Source organism: Pseudochaenichthys georgianus, chromosome 3 (assembly GCF_902827115.2).
Source record: "Pseudochaenichthys georgianus chromosome 3, fPseGeo1.2, whole genome shotgun sequence".
Lineage (NCBI taxonomy): Eukaryota > Metazoa > Chordata > Actinopteri > Perciformes > Channichthyidae > Pseudochaenichthys > Pseudochaenichthys georgianus.
The window spans coordinates 15877801-15881600 of NC_047505.1; the positions used below are offsets into that span (position 1 = coordinate 15877801).

At 38.1% G+C, this 3800-nt stretch overlaps 1 long non-coding RNA gene across 1 annotated transcript; it reads right to left on the reverse strand.

Annotated features, from left to right (window-relative positions):
• Positions 1-2116: 2116 nt before the first annotated feature.
• LOC117440492 (uncharacterized) lies at positions 2117-3488 on the reverse strand. The gene is made up of 5 exons (XR_004551276.2): positions 3302-3488; positions 2810-2996; positions 2602-2657; positions 2408-2520; positions 2117-2196 (listed from the first exon to the last, which is right to left on the reverse strand). It is a non-coding gene; the product is annotated as an uncharacterized lncRNA (long non-coding RNA).
• Between the last annotated feature and the right edge of the window lie 312 nt (positions 3489-3800).

Here is a 3800-nt window from a genome sequence, read left to right on the forward strand (position 1 = left end):
TAACCCTGCTGAAAAAACCAGCATGGACCAGCATGGTGTTGACCAGCATGGACCAGCCTATGTTGTGTTTTGGTCACCAGCATGGTCTACCAGCATGGACCACCAGCATGATCTACCAGCATGGACCAGCATGGACCACCAGCATGGACCACCAGCATGGACCAGCATGGACCACCAGCATGGACCAGCATGGACCATCATGGACCAGCATGATCTGCCAGCATGGACCAGCATTGGTCCATGCTGGTCCATGCTGGTAGATCATGCTGGTCCATGCTGGTGACCAAAACACAGGCTGGTCCATGCTGGTCCATGCTGGTGGACCATGCTGGTGACCAAAACACAACATAGGCTGGTCCATGCTGGTAGATCATGCTGGTCCATGCTGGTGACCAAAACACAGGCTGGTCCATGCTGGTCCATGCTGGTGGACCATGCTGGTGACCAAAACACAACATAGGCTGGTCCATGCTGGATTTTTCAGCAGACCAGAATTGATCTATCACCAGCTTATGTTAGTATTAAATATACAATGTATTCTGGTAACTATCAAAATAAAGACATAGTGTTCATAACAGTATTTTTATTTAATAGATTATACATTAACAATACAATAATATTACAAAAAAAACCTACATCTAAATAAAAATATCATCTATAATAGATGCATTATTTAGAAATAACAAATATAATTCAAAATGTAAATAGCAACAAAGAAATTATAAAAAAAAAATGTTCAAAGTATTTTTTTTCTTTTTCTTGTTAATATCCATTATCTTCTCTGTTATGTATCTTCCGGTCTTTGCCAATCCGGCCAGCATTTATTGGTCTTTCTCGTACAGCCACTGCTTGAAGCAAACTGAAAATAAGAAACAACAATGTTTTAACAAATCGTATTAAATTATGTGATGACAGAACTGTAAACAGAATAGTTATTAACTTTCTTCCTTTACTTGGCATTCTTCAAAAATACACAGATTGCAGCACATCGTTTCACGTCTTTGTAGAGCCTTTCTCAGCAGTAGAGTAATGTGTTGGCGAACCTTTGTTTCCTCCTGACAGATCACTTAAAGGTATACTCAATTCAATTCAATAGCTTTATTAGCATGACCTCAGTTACATATAGTATTACCAAAGCTCTGTATAGTTGCAACATCTATACAATATATATATACAATATATATATATATACATTATATATACTCCCCCTTGTGGCCAAAGGGGGACACAACTCTTGTCTTCAGATGTATGCTTGAGTGCAGGAAATGTAGCTCAGTGACTTTTGTCAACTAAACATAAAACAATACATATTTTAGTAAACGGGACATTATAATCTCTGCACATTAACTCTATAATTGCCTCTGCCATGGTGCCAAAATGAAATGAAATAAACAATATATAAACCATAAACAAATACAGAAAGTCGTGTTCACTGCAGCGATCTATTTCACACACAAAACTATGTAAGATCGAAAATAAATGTTGTAGTCTTTTTGCATATTAGAAACAGAGTTGGCGACAGTAAGACTGCGATATAATGTTTATGTAGCAATAATACATATGACATCTATTTTTTTAACGTCTCCATTACCGATAAAAAGATTGTTAACGTTGGACCTTAACGGTACCACGGTCTTTAATAATTCAGCCCCGGGGGCCCGTTAATGCTGGGGCTCGGTACCCATCCCTAGTTTTAATTATTACATCATCAATATTACATTTCAAATAACCAAGAACTTGGTATCTCACAAAGAGCAAGTGGCTAGTGCTGCTAAGAACATACCTTTCAAAACTGATAGCTTCTGTGGGGTTAGAGGCTGCCTGGTGGTCTTGGTGGTGGGGCATTCCTTTCCAGTCAGGCTCCTTTCCCCTAAGGTGTCGGTGCCCCAAAACGCCACAGCCAACTCCTTCACGAACATGGAGTCCCTTGTGTTGTTTTTTATTTTTGCCCAGACCTCTGGACGCACTGGAATCTCCCCTTGCAAGTCAATGACAACAATCTGAAACATAAAATGTGTAGTAGCCTATACATAAAAGCTAGACACCAATATGAGACTGAGGAGCAACAATAAAAAAGCTCCACTATGGAAATAATATATACCTTCCCATGTGGCTTGCTCTTTGAAGGGGAATTATTGGGGTGTGTGGGTGTCCAGGGTGCAGGCTCACGCTGTTCAGGTATCTCAGATTGTTCTTCTACAGAATGTGAATAAGACAAAGAAAGGACAAAAACATTTCATCAATAGTATAAATTAATATGTGTATATCTCGATGGGCTGATTGTTTACACATTTCACTGCCATCTTGTCTGTTTCTTTTATTGTAGTTGCTGATGAAAGTTAAAATGCAAAATCGATCCAAGACTGTCATTATTATTTGCTTGCAATTTAAAAACAAATGTACTTACTTTGTGAAAATACCTGGTTTCATATTTTATCCAAATTAATGTTTAGATTTGCTGTCCTGTAGGTGGTGACTTCCCCTTCCAGCTCAGCTTTGGAATCCTCCAATGTAGCAGATCTTTATAATGTAATGAAAAATAAAATGATCAACAAAACAGCCTTTTAGCCTACCACCAGTCAAATCTGTTATTAAATGTACCTTCTGTATTAACCGTCTAAAGATAAGTTCCTGTTGTAATTGTGCAGCTGTATTATCTGGGAAATAGAAGAATCGGGTAAGGATTCGGTATTGGCAGACAATCAATATCAAATTACTCGGATCGTTATAAGCATCAGCATTTGATCACCTTTGTCTACTTGCAGCTCAAATACAAAGATAACTCCACTCCTCTCCTACCACTGCTTACCTCTAATAAGCCTTGGTAGAACTAGTCATAGGGTCCAGGACTGACTGAAGACATGTGGAACAGAGTCCCATACAGGCATGGTTCCATGTACAGGAAACTGGAACTTTGAACAGGTGTTTTCATCTTTTCTGCCTGAAGATTCACAAGTTCTTGATCAGGTGTTTGAAGTGGGCTGGCATGATCCTTTCTGCAGCAAAACAAAGAAAACATTATTAATAATAGCAATGATGGTAACAACAATAATATTAGTATAACTATTTATATAGCACTTACACAATTGCAAAGTGATTCTCACTACAAAAATAAAGAACAAAACAATATCATCAATACAAAAAATAAGCATTAAAGACGATCAGAGACAAACATCCTCTTAAGTAAAAGACCAAATCATGTCAAGCTTTACATCTTTCAGTCTTTACAATGCACTGTTGGAAATTACCTTCCAAATGCTAAATTCAAACTCAAAAATAACTGGGTAGCAAATTGCTTTACCTGATAGAACATGTTCCACACGGAGCAGCAACCATCCGGATGGGCCTTTTGCTGCATATCATCTCCTCCCTCTCCACTGTTTCCAGTAGATCTCTGCTGCCTCTTTCCAATAAAACTGAAATGCCCCAAAAAAAATCATATTTAAAAAGTTAAAAACAATAAATTCTGGCATTAACATGGATTTGAATCTCACCTTTTTCCTAGAAGGCCAGGAAGTGGTTCCCTTTAAGTCCACAACCAGTCTTCTCTTTCTTTCATCCTCCGAAAATCTCCCAGCATGCACCAGGAAGAAGAAGAAGAAGAAGAAGAAGAATTTTTCAGAACATTTTCCTTAAAAATAAGAAAAACATACCGATTTCTTTTTTAGAGCATCCATTTCTGTGGATGTCCCTTCACAATGATCAAATCAAAACATCTTCTTGGATCCTTGGAACTCTGATTCGTTTTGGAGGATTTGAAGTTGAGTCCTGAATCTCTTGGGTTTCTGTCAAAAGGTAAG